The following is a 23128-nucleotide window of genomic DNA, read 5'->3' as shown; positions in this document are numbered from 1 at the left end:
AGCACATTACTACCTGACGTTGTAGTGGAAAACTAGATTTAAAAGCAGCATTTTTTCTCCTAAAAACTAGCCTATATTTGTAACTTAAGTAACGCAGTTACACTGACTTTAGTAACTGTAATCAAACAACACAAATTCAAAATGTAACGCGTTACGTTACCGCGTTCCCCAAAATGGTAATTAATTAACTCTGCTGGTCACAAACCTGTTTTACTTTTATTTTAAATAATGTTGGAAATCTCACCACTGACTTCCATATTTTTGTTTTTATAAAAATTCAATGGTTAGTTTGAACTGCCCCTTTAAATGTAGAAACCGTAAAAACAGCCATCAATATTCATCAGCAAGTTTGTGTAGCCTCCATATGAAGTATTAAGTGTTTACAATTTCGATTTTACACACCATAATTCAAACTCACAACTAAGTTAAGAACATTTGTTAGCTTTAGCAACAAAATAAGTGTAAAACAGATCCGAAATCAAAAGATTTGACAGAGGATTAAAGGAGACTTCATGTTAAGCGAGAGGGAAAAAGGGCTGAAAACACATTAAATAGAGTGGAATGGCGTGCGTCGCGCGCGCTGCAGCAGTTGCCAGGGGAGATCGAAGGGGAGGGGTTATGATTGGCTGAAGTGGGTCTGTTGCCTGGCAACGGCAAAGGGGTTTGGTAGCGTTGCTGTGCGGCGTGATCTGTGCGCAGCGCCGATGGAGGAAACAGTTTGAGGCTGAGCAGTCGGACTACTGACGGGAAAAAAGCTCCGCGTGTCCCAATGTGAGTAACCAAACCCGGTCTGCAGCTTTCTGTGCTGTCGAGGGACTTTATATTTGTGTGAAAGTTAACACGCGACAGACAGGGCAAGTTGACGTGAAAAGCATGGGCGGATATATCAGGCTGAGCTTCGGTGGTTCCTGTATTGTTTCTTTGGTGCTGTTGTTTGTTGTCGTTCTGATGTCGAATTTCACGGCATTCTTACGAGCGGGATCACCGAAACGCGAACATTCCGTCGCTGCTTCTCCTGCCATGTGCTCCAATCCAGCAAACAACTTCTTTTGTGGTCGAGGACACTTGCTCAAGTGTTCTCGCGCACTTCTGAGTGGAATACCGATATCTGACATTATTTTGCTCGTCACTCTTTTGTTAAGAGGGAGAGCGAGTTAGCGCGGAACTCTCACTGAACTCATCTCTTTTAGCTTTACATTGTCTTTCTTGATGTGCTTCTATTGTTTCCTCATGTTTGTATGTGCGTTGTTGGACAATACCGTCAATATTAAGTTTTTAGACAATATTTTCTTTGTTAATAATCAGCAAATTGCTTATAAAGTTAACATGTGAAGTTTTAAAACAAAATTTCTTTATTAATATACAGCGAAAGTCTTATTGTAATACAAATGTTTCTATTTCAGCACTAAAATTTGCATTAATTTAAATTAATATGGCAAAGTGTATGCTTTATGCTTTGACCTTATCGTTTGTGTATAAGTTATATAGCAGTACACATATATAGCTTCGTTTTGAGACATTAAATCGTGTCTCTTGCTTGTTAAATATGTCATTCATTCATTTTCTTTTTGGCTCAGTCCCTTTATTAATCAGGGGTCGCCACTGTGGAATGAATCGCCAACTTATCTAGCATATGTTTTAGGCAGTGGATGCCCTTCCAGTTGCAACCTGTCATAAAATATTTAAAAAAGTAAAATAGTTTTTGAAGGAGCATATGTAATTGCTTATATTATGGACCGAAGACATTGTAAATCTTTTATTTGAGTAAAGGTAAATGTTTTAATTTATTCAATATATTTCCAAGTGTTGCTTTGTGACACAACAGTTTTATTAATGATGGTTGGATTGAGCCTGTTAGAGATGATGAGCATTGTAAATGTGCCTAACTAGTTAATGCTTTGCCAAGAAGTCTTGGCAATGAATTTGGGTGGCTTTTTTTGTTATGAGATTTTTTTTTTTTTGTGTGTGTCAATTAATTGAGTATATGCTCTAAGTAGGGCCAGACAGAATTTGTGGATATTGTTTGCTATTTCTGCTGAGAATTTTGCAAAACAAAATCTGTGCATTTATGTAGAATGATTTTAGGAATATCATAACTAGAAACTTAATATTTTAAACAAAAATAATACTTTTTAAACTTTTATTTAATGTTTACCGTGCAAGTCTGATTAGATTAACTTATTTGGTAAACAAAGCAAGTCTCTACTATACATCTAATATAATATATCTACTAAAAGACAGAAAATATTATTTTACAAACTGTGTTGTAAATAAATCATATGAACATTTTAATATGACTATTAATACATCACAAAATATTAGTGAAATTATCAAAAAACTGAATAAATACAAATTTACACAAGTAAATACATAGACTCACAGATTCCAGATTCCGTGTGGGCCTAGTTATAAATATAAAATAAGTGTTGGATTAAGGATATCAGGGTCCCAGCAGTATCTTAAAAAATCTTAAAATGTCTAAATCAAAATTTTAGGCCGTAAAAAGTCTAAAATGGACTGAAATGTTGTCTTGTAGGTAGTGATGCAACGATTATAGATTTTGGTTGTACGATTATAGTCTGAGGAATAATCATGCTTATCAAGATTATTATGCATTCATTAATTTCAAAACACCACTAGTTTAGAAAATCACATGAAAACCCCCTATATTTTAAAGTGTTATTTATTGCTGCACCGTAACTAAATAATACAGCACAAAATAATAATAAAAACAAACAATAGTCCATTTTTCTTAGGACTTAAAAATAAGTGACAAAAGTTTTTGGCATTTAAACATAAATAATAATTTTACACTGAAATAAATGAATAAGTAAATAAAAATAAGATTAAAAAAAATAAAAAAACATTATTTGTCTAATATGAAAATTTGGCCAAAGAAATAAAAAACGTGTGCAAAAGACGCGACATGTGAACGGCCCTTAGTTAGTAGCCTCAGCCATAGTTAATCCAGTGTCTGTGCATATTAGCCTCGGTGTACAAACTTGGAGCTTTAAATAAGCGCACAATTGACATAACTTTCTTTATGCCGAGTTCAGACTGTATGATTTTCAAAGTAGTCGTGTCACCGATGTTTTCACACTGCATGACTATCTGGGTTTTGTTTACACTGCAAGATGGATTGCCGACGGGGTTTCACACTACATGACTTTACTAAAGGGGAATTACCGACAACTTTGTCCAAACTACATCTCACAACCAAACACGCACAGTATATCTTTTGTTATTAACTACATAATGAGAAAGAAGCCTTTATTGGGGTAGAAAATGTACATATTTGCTCGCCCAGGTTTGAAGGGAATTAGCAATCTCTCCTCAACTTTTTTCTTTTTTGACCCCGTTGTGGTATTGCTCACATGACACGTAAAACAGACACCGAAGCTCCTGACACATTTCTACTAGTTCTTACTCTATTACTTGGGTTCAAATAGACTGAAAATGAGTGCTTTTAATTTCTCCCCCAACCTCCCGCTGGCCTGCAGATACCCATACTAGTGGATGCTGCGCTCTCATTGGCTGTAGACGATCGCTGATGTTATTTTCTGTCAAAACTCATTTCACAAGGCATGATTTGAATCGCCGACAGCTCCAGATATTTAGCATGCCAAATATCTCACGGGCATCCGCGACTCATTGGTGATTCTCTCAGATCGAGTCTTTGATTGTTCACACTGTGTGATTGTTACTCGCGTGAACGAGCACCGATTTGCTTGCGATTTCAGGCATGTCGACGATCTCTCAAAACCTGTCAGCGAGTCAAAATCGGAGCTAAAATCATGCAGTCTGAACTTGACATTAGCTGCAGCAATTTTGTTCTGTGAAAAATCGCAGTGTTGAGAAGTCTTTACGATTAGTTAACCATGTTAAATTAAAGCGTGGTTAATAGTGAAAATGGTTAGTCGTTGCATCCCTACGTGTAGGTCTTAAATAATTTTAAACAGGTCTTAATTTTCCTCTGTCCAAGTAAAGCTACCAAACCGGACCGACATCCTTCCAATCACCAGCAATCCATCTCAGTAAAGCTTTTTTAAATATGTATTTAAGATTTTTTACAATTTACAATAGCTGTAAATTAAATTCCCTAATCAGGAAAAGAAAACTAAAAACAATTACAAAATTCCTCATGATAATAACAGAGCAACACATCACTTTACATGATACATTGCATTATACTCAATAAGTTTGGGCCAAAAGTCAACAAACGTATATTTTTTATTATTTACATCATTGTCTCCATAATAAACTAATAAACTTTTAACAATGTTAAACTTGTCGTTAACAAAAAATAAATACATATTATATTAAAAAAGTGGAAACAACTAGAGTTTTCTTATTTTGACACGTTAAAATATGTCGCTAAGAAATAATTACATTATATTTAGGGTTTTTTGGGGATTTTTTGTGGCCACCGACTGAGCCATTAATAATAATCATTAGTGTTTAGCCCTGTATAAGTCTAAAATTAAATTCATAATGGTTTTAAAAGGCTCTTAAAAAGTCTTAAATTGGACTTAAACCTGCAGAAGCCCTGGTATATGAGTGTATGTCAGCATTGGCAATCCTGTTTACTAGAAATCTGTTGTGTTTAATTTAAATGAAAGTAAAATGTGTTACACACAGCATACTGACATGGTTTTTGTGAGTCATAACACCTACACTGCCAGAAATGAAATCTGTTGACATGCATGCTTGCCATACCACCTGTGTCAGAGACGTTTTTGACAGGAAACATTTGACTTAACTTTACTCGGTTGATATAGTTTAGTTCCTCTTAGTTCTTGCTAGCGTTTGTGAAAAGGAGCCTGTCTGTTGCCTGCTGCGTGGTCCATATGAGCTCCATTCACTGGAAGCTTGACCTCATTGACATGATGCAATCTGTTCACAGGATAATCACTTTCAGAGCAAGTCTGCTCATTGATTGAATATGCTTTACTATTATTCCCCAACGTTCGAGTCACAGCAGCTTATTATGCCAACGATCATGTCTGCGATTCATAGCCCACTTTTCATGACTCTCCTAAATGCTGGAGCTTAAGTCTCGACATGGCATCACTTCAAAAGAAAGTAAACAGCTGTGGGAATTCTCGACTAATCTTATCATGATGTTTTTACGACGCTGTGGTCACATGGATTGTGTTGCGGTTAATATTTGACACCAGTCATAGCTAAAGATCAGCTAGAAAAGTTAGAAACCTTAAATTGAATGGAGGGACTAATAAAATTGAGAGTTTTGTTTAGGGTAGGGTTGTGCGATATTAAAGAAAACTGTGATAATATGCTAAATAATGCGATATTTTTCTATATGTGATACGATATATTCCAAATAAATTATAATCAAACATGTTTCATATTATGTCAGGAAAAAGAAAGCATCACTACAACTCAGAGCTGCAAAATATCATCAATATCGCAATGTTCTCATTCACAATAGTCACATTGCAGGATATGTAATTTTGAGTCTGGGTTATAATGCATGGGTTTTTGAGGCCTGTGATTTGTATGAGGATTTTAAAAGCATTCTGACCTAGAATTTGTACCATTTGTAGCTTTAATAACTCTTAATTTTATTGAATTATTCATAAAAACGAAGACTATGCAGTATTATTGTACATTTGATTATTTAATGACTGTATATCTGAACAGTTAGACTAGGCCTGCACGATTAATCTATTTTAAACCGAAATCGCGATTTGAAAAGGTGTGATTTAGGGGTGGGCGATATGACCTAAAATTAATATCACGGTATTTTTCATCTTTTGAACAGTGACGGTATAATATCATGGTATTACTTTCAATAGCAAAATAATATACATCTCAAGGAAGAACGGACAAAAGAAAGTCTCACTTCTATCACTCTTTAAAAGTTTTGGTTTGGGTCATTGTAAATGCTCAGTCTCGTTATGAGCTGATCTTCATTTCTCTGTGTTGGTGGAATAAAGCAGGCGAGTCAACCGCACCAATTTATGAGCAGACAGAGCAGGATTCTCATGATGACCACCGGTGCAATACCGCTCTTTGTTATGAGCCGTAGTTTCAGTGTAAACTTAGTAAAGGCGAGTTTCTTTGGCGATGATGTGTACAGTGTTAGATTTTATATTTAGCAGACATTTGCGCTGAACACGCGGTGAATGCAACACATCGAGATTCGGGCACCTTCTCCGAAAACACTCGATTGATCTCAGCTGGCGGATCAACATTTACCTCATGTCATGATCGCTGTCATCTGCGCCATTATTATTATTATTATAACTTTATGTGAGGTTTGCAAACCTGTGCACTTTTCACTCTTCAGCCGTTTGCATTTCCTGCTGTAACAAAAGCTCCCTGTTATCTGACAGCGGGAAGCGTTGAGTGACTGACAGCTAATATGAACCAATACAGCAGCAGGGTAGAGCGATTCAGCAAGTTTTTAGAGAAAATCAAATCAGATTGCACTACAACCATTATATTCAGACACACAAATACTCCCAAATATATTATGAGGGCGCATAGATTATATTTCGGGCGCTCATGCGACCAAAATGGTTGCAATTTCGAGCCCTGTAGTATAAGGACAGGTATTCAGACCACAACTGAATGTTTGAAGAAAATTGAATGCCTTATTATTTAGAATTAGCTATTATTGATGTAAATGCAGCCGTTCAAGGCGCATAATTGATTTATTACGGTATTGACGGTATTAGAAAATCCATGTCGTGGCGCAATGTCACACCGGTGATGACTATGACACCAGTGTACCGCCCACCCCTAGTGTGATTATTACTATAGCGAGGGAGGCGAGTGCGAAAAATTAAAACGATCCAACTAACGTTACTTAAAAAGCAGACAACTGTTACAGCACAACCCTTGAGCCCCTATTTCACTGCTGTGGAGGAAATGAAAGCTGTAAACTCCATCTCTACTCTGCTTCTCTCTCTCACTGTGGACCTTTGACCTTCTTGCGTGAGGTAATGTTTCCTCTCTCGGCTGTTAAAGCGACTCTTGTCGATCCAAACACACTAGTGTGAATCTGCAGCGTGAGTAACTCCACCACGTATATCATGGATCAGCTGTGATAACCGTGCATTATTATTCCCATAGACCGTTTATCTGTATCCGCGTCACTCATCGGTGAATAACCCTAGAGTCACACTGACCGCTAGAGCCAACCGCAGCCCTTTCTGTTGAGTGCGAGAACACAATGACCAATCACAAGTGTTTAAGAACTCGCTCGACAACGCTCAAAAAAACAAGCGGGATAATATTTACATTAGTTTATTTGATATAAATGTTCATGTTGTTTTGTGCATGCACTTGACTTTTGTTTGATACATTTCTTTGATTATATTAAGGCACAGTTCATTTATCTGACTGTATTAAAAGACTATTTTATTACAAATTCAATTCACCTTTATTTGTAGAGCGCTTATACAATGTAGATTGTGTCAAAGCAGCTTCACATAAAAGGTCACAGTAAATAGGAACAGTGTAGTTCAGTTTTCAGTGTTTAAGTTCAGTTGAGCTCAGTTCAGTGTGGTTTAATAATCACTACTGAGAGTCCAAACACTGAAGAGCAAATCCAACGATGCGCAGCTCTACAGATCCTGAACCATGCAAGCCAGTGGCGACAGCGGAGAGGGAAAAAAACTTCACTAATGGCGGAAGTGAAGAAAAAAAACCTTGAGAGAAACCAGACTCAGTTGGGCACGACCATTTTAATTTCTCCGCTGGCCAAACGTCTTGTGCAGAGCTGCAGTCTAATAAATAATAAATAAACAAAATAATAAATTAAAATAATAATAATATATAAGTATATTTATAAATTATACATTTTAATAGAAGAATTCCTGTGCTATGAAGTAAAATCTAGAATTGTGTATGGAAAGCACTATCAACGTAAATGTCATGAAATCAATATGAAAAGTGTAACAGTCTAAATGTAAAGGTTTTAAAAGTTTTATATATCTATATATAGTATTTTTGTATATAATTTATGTAATTGAATTTAAAATACTGTAGTTATTTTCTTAATCTGTCATGACAACTGATAACTTTGGGAAAAATGGTTTTAAATAAACTGTAGCATACTTTGTGATTAATGCTTGGTCTTCCTAAGGTGCTGTTAAAACCACCACATCAAACTGCAGCTCTTTTATTTATTTTTTCTCTGGGTTTTCACCCTTTTTGGATAGGGCAGTAGAGAGAATTGACAGGAAAGCATGGGGAGCAGAGAGAGGGAAAGGATCAGCATAGGGCCGCGAGGCGGGAACTTAACTCGGGTCACCGTGAGCACCGGAGTACATGTGTCGACGCACTAACCACTACACCACTGGCACCGACCCTGCAGCTCTTTTATGAAGTTATAGTAAATCACAAATCACAATTTTGATCAATTTATTTCTCCAAATCGTGCAGCCTTAACTTAGACTCCTCAGAAAACAATACAAGACTGTTTATTTCATTTGTGCTTTTCTTTATTGCATTTATATATGCTTGTTGATTGTTTATTTTATTTAATGCACATGTGCTTCCTTACAGAACCATACAAATCAATATAAAATGATAAATTCTTTCCAAATGGACGTAAAGGCATCGAGTGAAATTATACTCGTATCACAAATCACAATAGATATCGCAGAAAGACCAAAATAACACAATCAATGTCAGATTTTTCTAATATTGTGCAGCATGTTTCTATAAAATACAAACTAAAATCTCAAACTGAATTTTAAGACTAGATTTGATCCAGTGATCTAGATGTTGTATTGGATATACAACAATAACCCATGGTTTTTTGCTCAAAGGTGAAGACCCTACTTAATGTCTGTACTGCATAATTCCTCTCACAGTTACACATTTTACTGGACAGCCCTGCTTTTAATGATTCCAGAAGACTTTTTTAATGAAATGAACTCACTTAAGGACATTTTTAGCAAAGTGACAACAGGAAAAAATGTTTTATTGTGTATTAGTGCTAAAAATTATTAAACTAAAAATAGTTTGTTGATTTTAATTCTATATCTATTATTGAAATGTTCTTGCCATGAAAATAGCCTTGGTTACTGACATGGCAATAAATAGAAAATACATTACATTATCCCTACTACAAGTTCTTCTGAAAGTGACCAGCTGTGTTTTATTGTTGCATAAAACAAATTAAACATTTTATTAATGTAAACAATCTAGAATAAGTATAAACCTGACAACATCAAGAACACTTTCCTGACAACATCAGGAAAACAAAAACACTGTAAATGTTTACAAATTTGTTTAATTTCTTAACAGGCTTGATTGCTTGGTCAAATGGTATTTCAGCATCCATAATCAAGTTATTACAGATTTTTGGACAAAAAATAAAAACAGCATGACATATAACTGCCTGATGTGCTGTAAAATCTTTTAGAAGTTGTGCTAGTAGCAGGCAAAGACAAATTTGCATAAAATTGCAAATTTGTTGATAAGAGTTGACGTCAAAATTATTAGCCCTCCTGTGAACTTATTTTTCAAATATTTCCCTAATTATGTTTAACAGAGCAAGGAATTTCTCACAGTATTTCCTATGATATTTTTTCTTCTGGAGAAAGTCTTTGTTTTATTTTGGCTAGAATAAATCATATTTAAAACCATTCTAAGGTCAATATTATTAGCCCCCTTAAGCAATATTTGTTTTCGATTGTCTACAGAACAAACCATCTATTGCCTAATTAACCTAGTTAAGCCTTTAAATGTCACTTTGAATTCTAGTGTCTTGAAGAATATCTAGTCAAATGTTATGTACTGTCATCATGGCAAAGATAAAAGAAATCAGTAATTAGAAAAGAGTTATTAAATCTTTTATGTTTAGAAATGTGTTGAAAAAAAAATAATTCTGACTTCAACTGTATATATATATATATATATATATATATATGCCAATTTTTCAATATGTTGCACAAACCTAGTTGATGTCATTGGTTGTGTGCGTATATCTGTGTGATTGGTTTCCATTGGCTGACACGCTTAGCCCTACTAAAGAAGTTCTACCTCATTAATGTCAAATAGATTCATTGAGTTCAAGTCAGACTGTTGAATTTGTTCAGAGGAGAGGGTTGTGGGTTGGTCAGCTCTCTACATTCAACAGATGTTGTTTGCTGACAGCAAGACCCAAGATAAACAGCACATAAAGAAGACAACAAGATAAAAGAAACAACTGCTCACCCTATTGTTTAACTGCCAGTTGAACAGACTCACAGTAGTTTGTAGATGTGGTGCGAAATAAAAAAAAATTCAACCAGAACCCATAGAAAAACCGGTTTAAAGAGACAGTTCACCCAAAAATTAACATTTCCTCACACTTAATGGTTTTGCACTTTCTTCTGTTGGACACAAAATAAGATATTACGAAGAACGTTTGAAAAAAGCAGCCATTGACATATATAGTAGGAACAATGTTCTTCAGTCTACTCCTTTGTATTCAACAGAGGAAAGAAACTCAAGTTTGAAACAAGTGAGAACATGATGACAGAATTTTATTTTTGGGAAACTGTTCCTTTAAGTGGCACAAAGTTGCATTTATTTTAAAAAAGTGTATGTTCTAGGGCTGCAAAGACCCCAGAAATCATTACACTTATCTGAAGGGTCTATAATGTAATAACATCAATAAATTGTTTATGATAATTGTTAAAGTTCTCATCAAGACCAGTATAAAAATAAATGTTATTTGTAGGTCATTTTATAAATGTGTTTCAATTGTTGGCACCAAAAACTTAGTGGTTAGTGTTGACATGAGTTCGATTTTTGTCTTTCTTTTTTCTCACACATTCCTACTGTATCTATAATCTTTACTGTCTTGTCCCATTAAAGTATAAAATATATATATATATGTCAACTATGTATGTATGTATGTATGTATATACATACATACACACACAGTTGAAGTCAGAATTATTAGCCCCCATTTGAATTGTTTTTTCTTTTTTTAATATTTCCAAAATGATGTTTAACAGAGCAAGAAAATTTTCACAGTATGTCTGATAATATTTTTTCTTCTGCGGAAAGTCTTATTTGTTTTATTTTGGCTAGAATGAAAGCAGTTTTTAATTTTTTTAAACACCATTTTAAGGTCAATATTATTAGCCCATTTAAGCTATATTTTTTCAGATAGTCTACAGAACAAACCATCGTTATACAATAACTTGCCTAATTACCCTAACCTGCCTAGTTAACCTAATTAACCTAGTTAAGCCTTTAAATGTCACTTTAGGTTGTATAGAAGTGTTTTGAAAATATCTAGTCTAATATTATTTACTGTCATCATGGAAAAGATAAAATAAATCAGTTATTAGAGATGAGTTATTAAAACTATTATGATTAGAAATGTGTTGAAAAAAAATCTCCCCGTTAAACAGAAATTGGGGAGAAAATTAAACAGGGGGCTAATAATTCTGAACACAACTGTATGTATATATGCATATATATATATATATATATATATATATATATATATATATATATATATATATATATATATATATATATATATATATATATATATATATATATATGTGTGTATATATATATATATGTATATGTGTATATGTATATGTGTATTATATAATATTAGGGCTGCACGATATTGAGGAAAACTGATATTGCGATGTTTTATTTTTCCGTGATAAGTATTGTGACATGAATACAGTTTCACAAGATAAATAGCTCTATTTTGCAGTTTTCTAGGGAGTCTAACATTATTCAGGTACCATCAAATACTAAAAATGCTTTTCTTACTTTTCGTTGTCTCGTTTCTAGTCCATATATCAAAAAATTCTTAGATCAAGTAGTAGTTGTAATAAGTAGTAAAACTTTATTGTCCTTGACAGAAAATTTGTTATGGGCATCGCCATATTGCTGCAGACATTCACTACAAACGAGCAATAAAAAAAAACTATACAAAATACAACAGTTACAAAATGTATAATGCTAATTAAGATAGACTCTTGTTAAATAAACCCACTGAAACAGGTACAAAGGATTTCTTATAACGGTTTAACCTACACTTTGGGACTCTATATCTTCTACCAGAGGGAAGCAGTTCGTGATGTGGAAACAAAAAATGAGTTGGATCGTTCACAATCCTTTCCACCTGATTGAGGACACAATTCTCATATAAAACTCGAGGATTAAAATATTCATCGTGCCCAACAATTTTCCATGCTGTCTTTAAGAGACGCATCAATTTAAAAGTAAAACTATTTAAAATAATTTTTAAAGTAAAAATATTGTATTATTTTCACCTTTAGAAGAAATGACTCAAAATTAAGAGTTTTTCTCTTAAAATAAGTCTTGGTTTTGCTTGGAAATGTAGATATTTGGACTAGAAACAAGACAAAAATTCTAATTTTGGCATAAAATGTATAAATAATTAAATGCAATTAATATTTATTACACCCAACACATCATAATTTTTTGTGGCCAAATGACTGTACAAATCACATGTTCTGTGGCTCCTTTTCAACTATAATTCAGGCTCAACATTGCAAATCTTGCGATGTGACCATTGCAGATCCGTACATTGCGATATCGATGCTGAAACGATGTATCGTGCAGTTTCATGTTGACTTAAAAAGTGAACATTTCTATAAAATAAAGGAGCGTTAATGGGTTATATGCAGAGCTAGTGTTTTTCAGCCAATGATAAACATCCGGTGAAAGCCTAATGTCCATAATGTCCACAGAAACTCCATTGTAAATACTGGGGTAAAATAAACTGACATGAAAATTGAATTAAATGCAGTGCTTCTTGTCCGGTCTGAGACCCACTTTATATCGTATAGCTAGTCAGTGAAGATTTTTAAAGAAATCAGACTTTAAACGTGGCGATTTTATAATGGAAAGGCAGTTTCCTGAAGCTCTGAGGCTGGCTGGTTGAAATTAAAAGTCCATGTGCATATACCTCGTTAAATCCATTACAGGATTTCAAAGTGTAGGAATATTTGGATTGTTTTGCATGACTTCTGCAGAAACCAAATTAAAGATGAGATGAGAAATAAGATGACCTAAAGGTAGAAAGAAGTCCGCCTTCTAAATGATCTATAAATTTCAGCTTTTGTAAATCTCTTGTCAAGTTTTCCAGTGAGATCCTCTTACTGAAGTGAATGCTGAATTAAAAAAAAACCCTCGCTGTTGTGTTTAAATGGACCACTCAAGCTAGTACTCCTTTCATTTCTTTCACTTGCCTAAATCACTAAGCAAAACACTTTTGCAGTGCGCTGGAAGCTTTCAGAAATGCCTGTAGAGAGCGGAAGCGTTCGCTGATGAGGATGTGAATTGGCTGAATGGATATTTCCCCGGATGGGTGTTGCAGACATTGTGGGATGTCCTGTCTTAGACGTGGAACTAAACACATACGGGAAACTCTGCTCCGTTGTGTTTCACCACAGACATATTATGTCATGCATGCTGAGAACTAACTCTGAAACGAGGGTGAACAAGTTGGATGATGATTGACAACTAGGTTGTTAGCATGGTTAGTGATGGGCTTTTGCCAGAATTAAATTTTCTTGTTAGGATTAATTGCTGAAGCCTTAAGCAGTATTATCACGATTTAGCAAAAATTGTAACTTACAATTACAAAAATTATGTGGTGTATTGCTCTATTGTATATATAGTTGTGCAGACTAAACAAATGTTTTAACCAAATTAAATGGCAAAAGGATGATAACTACAATAGTTAACACTTTACAATAAACTCTCATTAATAAATATTAGTAAACACATTAAAATCAACAGTGAAAATAGCAATTTTATCTACACTGAAAAAAGTGTTGCATGCAAAACTGTTGCAAATAATTTACTTGAGTTGAATTTAAACAAACAAATTAAATTTAACAATGTTCAACTTAATTTGTTTGTTTAAATTTAGCCATTTAACGTAAAAAAATTGAGTAAATCCAAAGAATCATCTTTGAATAATTTTTTTCAGTGTAATAGGTTAATTAATTTGAAAAATACACCTGAATTTTATTAGTTATTGACTCCAATTAATAAAACGATAACTACTTTTGATTTTAATGCGTTAACTAAGAAATTAACATAATCTAAGATTAATAAATGCTTTTGTAGTTAGTTAAATGAACTGATGTTAACAAATGGCTGCACAGTAAATAATACCTCACTGTAGCTGTAAATAATTATTGATGGTATTTTTAAGTGATCAATATTGTGCATGTTCATCATCATGATATATTGAATTATTGAACATCGGCATGTCTAGTCAGTGATGCAGAAAAGCTCCTGTGGGGCTCAATTGACAGCATCAGAAGTGATGGACGCTGTATTCCTGATGTAGGTTTACTGAGCTTAATTTAATTTTCAGAGTCTAAATTAGATGTCATTTGCCTTGAGACCTTGAGCTCACATGTTGGGAATCTGAATAGGAAGCAGTTCTTAAAGGGAAAGTTCAACCCAAAAATTAAACTTGGGGATTGAATTACACTCGTCCAGGTGATCCTTTTCTTCAGTAGAACATTGAAGGTGATTTCATTTGTTGAAACTAGTGCTTGGTGATTCATAAAGTGCAAGTCAACAGCTGCAGGGACTTTTAAAGCTATATGAACTGATTCGGTTTGTTTTCAACAGTGAGGGTGGATCACTATACGTGTTGTATTGTTCATCAGAATAGTTCTTATGCTTATCCAGGATGCTGCAACCTTTTTTAAAAAAAATAAAACTATGCTTTCCTATACGATTTCAATTAGGAAGATTGATTTAACAGATTTCCTATATTTAAAATTCAATTCAATTCAATTCACCTTTATGAAATGAATCAAAGCAGCTTCACATAAAAGGTCACAGTAAATAGGAATAGTGTAGTTCAGTTTGTAGTGTTTAAGTTCAGTTCAGTTTAGCTCAGTTCAGTGTGGTTTAATAATCACTACTGAGAGTCCAAATACTGAAGAGCAAATCCAACGATGCGCAGCTCTATAGATCCCGAACCATGCAAGCCAGTGGCGACAGCGGAGAGGGGAAAAAAAACTTCACTAAATGGCGGAAGTGAAGAAAAAAAACCTTGAGAGAAAAAAAACCTTGAGAGAAACCAGGCTCAGTTGGGCACGATCATTTTAATTTCTCCGCTGGCCAAACGTCTTGTGCAGAGCTGCAGTCTCAGTGGCGGAGGCTGGAAGCTGGCCTCAGCGAAGACTCGTCTGTCTCTGGAGCGTCACAGGAATCAGTCTCATGTTCTCCACTCTTCCATGACCATCACAGTAGCTGCTCAGGATACGGCCTGGTCCAGGATATGGAAACCTTGGGATCATCTCGTCGTTGGTCTTGGATCGAATCAGTGACTCTGCATAGTCTGAGGGCCTCGGGAAGAGTATCCCCAGGTGTAAATGGAGAATAAAGAAAATTAATTAGCGTAGCTGCAGTTCATAGTGTATATCAACAAGATGCAGAACCTGTGTGGAAGCCCGCTAAGTGGTGCACTAAGTGTATGCTTTACTGAACAGATAAATGTCATTATCCGCTTGTTAAATTGTGATATATGGAAAACTGTTTCCGGGTCTAAGCCACTACATATTTAAATTGAGAAAATATTCGTTTATGACCAAATATTAGTATTTTTAGTCATATCACACATTAAAGTGAATTTTTAAAATATAAAATCATGATGTACACTAGACTCTCTGGACTTGCTGCATCACAGACACCAAAATATTTACAATTTCTAAAAAAAAAAAATAAAGAAAGCCACTTTCTGGCTATCGGATATTAAGCATGGATGTATAGACCATTTCAATGAGGTGATGTCCTCGGCCCATGAACATTTCCTGCCTGTTGCCAAACTATTTCATAATTGTAACAAGAGGCGATTCCATCATATCTTAACGTTAAAACAGATATCATAACATTATTTATCAACATGTGGACGTTTTAGGATTCTTGGAAGCTATGGAAATTAAAAATGTGAAACAGGAAATACGTTAGGACCATTGTTATTGTTTACATCCCACAAAATGTTCTGTATATTGCGATCATGATTTTCGAAAGTATTCAATCTCTTTGTAAACATTTATTATTATCATTTGTTGAGTCTCCCCATTTTCTCAGAATATCCATTTGAAATGAATGCAGTTCATTTCAATCAGTTCAATTTGAGTTTATTTGTATAGAATTTTTTACAATAATTATTGTTTCAAAGCAGCTTTAGAAAAGGTGCACATTATAGCTTTACAATCAAATATGGGAAGTTAAGGTTATTAGTTACCATAACTTTATTAGTTACTAATAACTTCAACTAATTAACTAGTAACTAATAGACTTTAACTGTTCAAAAAGTTCATTTATTTATTTTCCTTCTGCTTAGTCTCTAATTCAGAGGTCGCCACAGCAATGAACCACCAACTATTCCGGCATATGTTTAACGCAGCAGATGTCCTTCCAACCGCAACACAGCACTGGACAACACCCATACATTCACACACCCACTCATAAGGCCAATTTAGTTTATTCAATTCACCTATAGCTAGGAATATGTATCATTAAGGTTTTAACGATATTACTACTTTTATCGGTACTACTTATCGGTTCGGTACTTTAACGGTTCTCTTATCGGTACTTTTTTATTTATCTGTACTTTTTTTTATGACAACAAAAAACAAATTGAACAGAATTAACAACCCTTTATTTTATTATTACGTTTTTAATATAAAATTAAACAAAACTAATAATTGTAATAATTTTTTTCCCAGAAGGCAGAAGTCAGGATCTTTCCTGGTTTATTGTGCTCCCTGTTGTTGAAAATACCATCTTTGAGTTAAAAATGCAGTTAAATGGGATAATGTTTATGATTTTTTTAATTAACACATTTGCATAAATGAGTTTACAGTTGTTTTGGGAGATAACTGGGTTTTTAATATAGTTTTACAGCACTTTGCAATGTTAAAATAAGCGTTTTTTTTTTTTTAAGCAATTTCTTAAAAAGCATAGTTTGCTATTAGGCTATTCATAGGTGATGTAAATATATGATACAAAAGCATTTTAAATGTTTAAGATGTATTTAGGCTACTGCAGGAAAAAAGTTTTCATTCTAACCGAATGTGTGTGCTTATTTAACTACTATTATACTAGTTTAGGTGATTGACTGCTAGCATAACGATGTGGATGATGTAATGTTACCGTTAGCTAGGCAGTCAAACACTTTTCATTACTTTTCATTGCAGTTAATGCACTTTTGAAAGATACTTTCACTTTGCCAGATTGCTTGCGTTTCTGCTTATACAAGAAAACAACTTGTTGCGTTTGTTGCAACGGACATTGTCGCTGTCCACTTGGGAAATACAACCCATTTGATTCACTTCGTAAACTTACAAGCTGTGTATGCGTGAGTCTGTGTCGCAAACAACGAGTGTGTGCAGTGCGCTTAGCGCAATCCTTCGCTGAGTGTGCGCGCACAGCTGTGAACTGTGAAGGCTTTTAAACTTGACGTGCTCGCCGGAAACACGAGCATTTGTTATGTGTGATTGCCAACTGTGCAGACGAATATCAAATATCGCAAATTAGAAAAGGTTGGTCTGTTAAATTATGCTACCGTAAGTAATGTTTATTCAGCAATAATTCTCCAGTACAGATAACGTCAAAGCTTATCGATACTTTAGTCTTTTATAATGTATCACCGATACCGATAAAGTACAGAGTTTCAGTACCCATCCCTACCTATAGCACGTGTCTTTGGACTGTGGGGGAAACCGGAGCTCCCGGAGGAAACCCACGGGGAGAACATGCAAACTCCACACAGAAATGCCAACTGACTCGGCCAAGAGTCAAACCAGCGACCTTGCTGTGAGGTGACAGTACTAACCACTGAGCCACTGTGCCGCACCCAACATTAAAGTTAGTATATATAAACATAGTTAATCTCCAGATATATAGCATATAGGTGTTGTCAGGGCATAAGGTCTGTAAACCCCTCCCCACTATAAGCCAAACTCTGCTCTGATTGGGCATCTGGTCGAGTCTGTTTTGATTGGTTTTTCTGTATCTATTCTGTGTCTAAAATGAAACATTCATTTCAGAGTGGAAGAAGGAGTTTATCCAGATATAGGTTCAGAAATATTACAACTTGATAAAATGAGTCAAACCTTTCTTTTGAGAAACAATATTTTTATTTATCATGTTTTTTTTTTTGATGAACATCTTCGCAGACTGTTTCTATTGAATGACAGCTACGTTACAAACTACAAACAAGTTCTCTTCAAAGAAATTGCAATCATAATCATAATTCCACGTAATTCCCACCTCGAGTCACACAACTCACCCGCCCGGTTTCTGAAAGCAGTGTTGACGCGTGTGTCTGCTGATACTATCTAGCCTTTGTTAGCAGGTGACTGTGTGTGCGTTGACTGCAGCTGCACGTCACTCATCAGCTGAACGCTTCCCTGTTATTGCTCACTTTCTCTCCAACCGACCAGCAAGAGGCTCGTACCCCCCGAAATCTCCAAAGGCGGCAGTTGTCTTGGTTACATGCGCATGCTAACGCAATATAGGTGGATGCTCCAAATTTGGGTTGCAAATGTTAAAAATAGCACTTTCCTCTAGTGCAGAAAGTACTTCATTGAGCTTCTATTTAAAGGCAGTTTGTTATGCTCAGAAGAAGTTTGTTAATCATAATTACGGTGTGATGTCAGTCAAAATGCAATGCACACTTTGAGTAGTTCTGTATTTGTTTATTTATTTTTCACTTTATGGCCAAAGACAGGAAGCTTCAGTAGTGCAATTCAATGAACAGCAAATAATGCATGTTGGCAATTTGAGTTTATTATGGCTGTAAATTAGTTAAATGTTCTAACTGATGATTATAATGTCCAGATTATTTACAAACAGTGCATATATCAATATTCATGAAGTTAACAATTTGCATTTATTTGATATCCATCCATCCATCCATCCATCCATCCATCCATCCATCCATCCCTCCCTCCCTCCCTCCCTCCCTCCCTATATATATATATATATATATATATATATATATATATATATATATATATATATATATATATATATGAGCAGGGCCTGACAGAATTGGTGGATCATTTCTGTATTCCACAAAATTAGCAGATTTAGGCAGAATTATTTTGAGAGTGTAGTAAAACTTAAGACGCGAAGGTTTACAATGCAAATCCAGGGTGGCACGGTGGCTCAGTGTTTAGCACTGTCGCTTCACAGTAAGAAGGGTACTGGTTCGAGTTCTGGCTGGGCCAGTTGGTGTTTCTGTGTGGCGTTCACATTTTCTCTCCCTGTAGGTGTGGGTTTCCTGGTGCTCCGGTTTCCCCCACAATCGAAACACTTTCTCTATGGGTGAATTGGATGAACTAAATTGGCCCTAGTGTATGAGTGTGTGTGTGTGTGTGTGTGTGTGAGAATGAGTGTGTATGGGTGTTTCCCAGTACTGGGTTGCAGCTGGAAAGGCGTCCTCTGCGGAAAGCTTATGCCGGAATACATGTCGGTTCATTCTGCTGTGGCGACCCCTGATAAATAAGTGACTAAGCTGAAGGAAAACGAATGAATGAATGCAAATCCAATTAGATCCACTTGTTTGGTAAACAAAGCAAGTTGCTTATATAGGATATCTACTAAAAGACTGAAAATATTACTGTACAAACTGTATTGTAGTGTATAGAAACATTTGCATAGTCGTAAATAATATTACAGAAATGAACTTACAAACTGAATATTTACACGCATTACTTGGGTAAATAATTGGGCTGCACTTTTAATCGAAAAAAGATCGCAATCTCAATTCGACCCTACCACACGATCTTAATTTAGCCAATTATATTTGTCTTCACATTGTTTTTTATTCATTGCTCAGCAACGTGGACGCCTCCAAATGGTGTTAAAAGTGTTATACTGTCAGCGCAATAGCCTAGTGGTTAGCGCGTCGACATATGGTGCAGTAGCACGTCAGGGCGTCACGAGTTCGAATCCCGGCTCGAGGACATTTCCCTACCCTACCCCCCTCTCTCTCTCCAACTTCGCTTCCTGTCCTAAATACTGTCCTATCTAATAAAGGCAAAATAGCCAAAAACTAAATCTTTAAAAAAAAAAAAGTGTTATACTGTATTTATAGGGTATAATTTACCCAAAAATGTCATGTCGTGGCTGCGAAATCACACGCGAGCTGACCGTAGTCTGTGAGTTTACCACTGAGAAGACGTGCGCACCTGTGAATGGTGTCTACTTTAGTGAACAGATCCTGCATAGGCTGTGAATAACAGGTAATAAAGTTGCAAATAACGCTCTGTTTGTTGCACAGACCAATCGTTTGGGAGCACTCGGAAGTGAAAGCGAAACTGAAAGCATGCACATCATTTAAATAATCATATCGCATATTACTGTTATGATTATGACAAGCATTTGATATGTTTTTTTCTTTAATAGCAAACAGAGAGTTGTGAGAATAAAAGAGTAAAGGCTGATTTATACTTCTGTGTCGAGCGCACGCAAATGCTCTGGCGCAGCCTGCGCCTATACGCGTAGCCTTCGCCAATGCTGACAGGCACCTCTCAAAAAAATGTAACTACACGTTGCAACGGCACGTAGTGCAAGCTATGTGATTGGTCGGCTTGGTAGCGCAGACGAGTGTGTGCGGGACCGAGAGCCGCGCGAACCTGCTGGAGCAAGTGTTTACAAGTGTGGAGTACCGTGAAGGAGGTCTAGATGGAAAGTTTTGTTTTGTGTTTACCCTAAAGCTGTTGCACGTCCGCCGGTTCCCGCCTCAAAATGAGCGAGTTTGAGCAGCTTCTACAGTAAGGTAGCGTTCAGAAAAAACAAAGCACCAGAAACTCGACACAGAGTCACATGTTGAATATAATTCAAGAGAGAATCTGATAATGACTGTTTCATTTTACCAGTGGATAAAAATGGTCTAATATCGTTGTCAACGACAGATTACAAGCATATATCTCAATCATAATAACTCCACTTCAGAATTATGAATAGTTATATTCTAATGCCATCACTTTACTGTGCATTAACAGCCAGGACAAATTTAAAGTCTGTTCACCATTCATTTTAAGCCACCGTAGACCTACACATAGGCCAAACATTATTAGTGTTGTTTTACTTTATGTTTGAGAAATAACAATAATAATAGGCTAATCATATTAACCTTTATTTTACATCTAAAGAATCGTGAGAAAGTCTTGATCTTATTTTTAAGACAAAAATCTGTGATTCTCATTTCAGCTAGAATCGTGCAGGCCTAGTAAATAAACGGATTCAAAGATAAGCAAAAAAATGGGCGCAGATCCTGTGTGGGCCTACGTATGAGCAATTGCGTTCATAATTTAGCATATTTTTAAGTAACCAATTGGGTTTAAAGTCATATTTAAAATAGATAAATAAATTGTGCAGCCCTAGAGGAAGCTGGGAAATGTAGTTTACTCATGCAAGCCTGTGATCTCAAACAGCAAGCAGGAAAACCATGCCAAAACATTGCCAGTTTATTATTAATGTCCATTAAATGACGCACCTTACTCAAACCTACTCAAAGTATGGGATTAAAGAAAATCCAGAGTTTTACTGCTGATAATTGCGACATTGGGGTGGCACTCATCTCATAAATAGGATAATTCCGACATGACTGGAAGGCAGCACTTCAAGTGCACTTGATGGATTAACTAGCGGGTTTCAGACGAGTTGTCCGTGCCTCATTAAATTCCTAAGGCTGTTTATTTGGGTTGAAGAGAGACGCTTTTATAGTTCATCCGTCAGTTGGTCGCAAACAGCGTTGTTTGCGGAGAATCCCATGTGTTGTGCCCTCATCGTGTGTTTCCCTCCCCCTTCAATCTCGGCGTCTGTCGTGGCTTTGCGCAGGGGATTTGATACATGCTGCCATTATCGGCCGTTCTCCCATTGAAAGCGATGCTAATGTGACGGTTGGCCTGATTGCAAGGGAGAAAGTGAGAATCTGGACATGCCTTGTGTCACCGCTACAATGGCCCTTTGTATAGGTCACTCCCTGCTCGAATACATTTGTTTTTATTTAATTGAGATTGCAGAAGGACAGCAATGTTAGCAGTGCACAAGACTAAATAACACTGGCCAGTACAAGAACTACTGGATTGGCAGATTACGGATTAATTTAGGAATAAGGAAATTTTGTTGTGTGATATATTATGACAGAAATTGTTGCGACAAGTGATATTACTGTCATTTTAAGACCATTTTATGCTACTGATTGTATAATGATTGTATTAAAACATAATAATGTGAATAACCATAAACAATTTAAAATATGTATCGTACTTAAGGCTATTTAGACTACATAATATGATGGTAAAAAGGTAAATGTCCTATTATATATGCTATTAAATGTCCTATTAGGTAAATGTCTGGTTATAAACTTTGACAGCAGTGTGGCAGAATGTAAATGTCATTGTAAAATGACTTTAACATTATTTGTTAATCTGTTACTATATTTTGCAAAGCCAAAAAATGATTGCGGTAATCTCCAAATTGATATATTGATTATTGTGAGAGGCCTATTAGTATTAGTGCAAGACTCGAGGCCAGAAAAATATAGAACCACTGCATTGGCAGATTACAGAGTTTATTAACGTTTAGGAATAAGGAAATTTTGTTGTGCGATATATTGTCACAGAAGTTGTTGCGATAAGCGATATTATTGTCATTTTGAGATTATTTTATGCTACTGATTGTATAATGATTGTATTAAAACATAATAATGTGAATAACCATGAACACTTTAAAATATGTATCGTACTTAAGGCTATTTAGACTACATAATATGATGGTAAAAAGGTAAATGTCCTATTATATATGCTAGTAAATGTCCTATTAGGTAAATGTCTGGTTATAAACTTTGACAGCAGTGTGGTAGAATGTAAATGTCATTGTAATATGGCTTTAACATTATTTGTTAATCTGTTACTTTATATTGCAAAGCCAAAAAATGATTGCGGTAATCTCCAAATTGATATATTGATTATTGTGACAGGCCTATTAGTATTAGTGCAAGACTCGAGGACAGAAAAATATAGAACCACTGCATTGGCAGATTACAGAGTTTATTAACGTTTAGGAATAAGGAAATTTTGTTGTGCGATAAGCGATATTATTGTCATTTTGAGAT

At 35.4% G+C, this 23128-nt stretch overlaps 1 protein-coding gene across 1 annotated transcript in view; it reads left to right on the top strand.

The window, feature by feature from the left end:
- The first annotated feature begins 676 nt into the window (after positions 1-676).
- Positions 677-23128, top strand: part of foxn2a (forkhead box N2a) — a 73945-nt gene continuing 51493 nt past the window's right edge. The window contains exon 1 of the mRNA XM_056471162.1: positions 677-771. The gene's annotated coding sequence lies outside the window, so the exon portion shown is untranslated. The remainder of the gene's footprint in view (positions 772-23128) is intronic.

This window comes from Danio aesculapii, chromosome 13, assembly GCF_903798145.1.
Source record: "Danio aesculapii chromosome 13, fDanAes4.1, whole genome shotgun sequence".
Lineage (NCBI taxonomy): Eukaryota > Metazoa > Chordata > Actinopteri > Cypriniformes > Danionidae > Danio > Danio aesculapii.
This window is presented reverse-complemented; position numbering and strand designations above follow the sequence as displayed.